We start from the raw sequence: 1,323 nt of genomic DNA, 5'->3' as shown, positions 1-1,323 counted from the left end.
TGTCAGATATCATTATACTTGATCCAACTATACCACGTCACAACTGTGCCGCGACCCCCCTGTGCTGGGTTTTTTTTTAATTTAAGTACGAAAAATAGTTATACCTTGGGTGTTGTATCAACTATGATTTATGAAAATTTGAAACATAACTGCCGACTTTAATTATGAATCATTTAATTGGCAAAAATTATACAGAGAGGATTATTTACGAGTATTATTTATTTGTTAGTTGAATAACCTAATTACCCAATATAACTAAAAGAATATCCAACAGAATGCGCGAGGACCCGAAAGGTGAACAATTTTTCAAGTTATCACGATTGATTAATAAATAATAGAAAACTAAACCCATTGAAAAATACATTGACATGAGTGATTGAACAATAATCCACACTTCACCAGTACCCTATCCAATTTATTCGAATTTTGCTCTATGAGTGGCGTTAAAAAACATCATTGGATCGACAGCAAATAAATGGACAGCGAAATATTTAGTTAACACAACTTACACAATTTGCAAGGAGCATACTGTACACTGTTGATATCAACCTCATTACCTTTAATAGACCCTTTTCGCTATTATTATTAGTTAACATGCAAATAAAATTGGCAGGTGTGAAGATAGATGTAAAATCATTAAAGTTGCCAGTGCTATTCTCATTACTGTTGAAACTAACATCGTTATTTATACTTTAATGGTTATATTGCTTTTTGCATTTACTAATAGTTATAGTTTCATTAGAAACGTAATTATCGACCGACAGAAGGATAATCATCATTGCATTAATTATGGTCAAATATTAAATGCTCTAAGTGTTTATTAGATTTCATCACGATCTATGGGCCATAAAAACAAGTAGTTTTTTTTTCATACTTCATCAATCGCTTTTGAAATCGACTACAAAATTTTTTTATTACAGCGTAAAATGCCATATACCGGATATAGGTCGTGAAAGTTGGGTGTAACCGACTTTGACCAATTTTAGTTTATGTGAAACGCATTAGAAATGTACTAATTAACTTAGAAAAATAATTTATTAATGACTGTGGTGAACTTTCAATGAAGAAATAGTCCCAAAAAATTTATCTAGGCCAGTGGTCACAAGTATTTAAATTTGTGCCAAAGAGATCAACTAATAGATGTCTGAAATTAAAAATAAAATAATATCATAAAATGCAATATGGATCCTTTGAAGTATTTTTAGAATAAACAAATTAACATGTGTCGCTTAATGAATATGTTAGTGCAATATTAGCGGAGTTTCAAAATTCTTGGGGCTCTCATTTTTTTAATCTAACTTTGTCTATACAATAACACAATTT

The sequence above is a fragment of the Daktulosphaira vitifoliae genome, unplaced genomic scaffold (assembly GCF_025091365.1).
Source record: "Daktulosphaira vitifoliae isolate Bord-2020 unplaced genomic scaffold, ASM2509136v1 Scaffold_1, whole genome shotgun sequence".
Taxonomy (NCBI): domain Eukaryota; kingdom Metazoa; phylum Arthropoda; class Insecta; order Hemiptera; family Phylloxeridae; genus Daktulosphaira; species Daktulosphaira vitifoliae.
Note: the sequence above shows the minus strand (reverse complement) of the source record.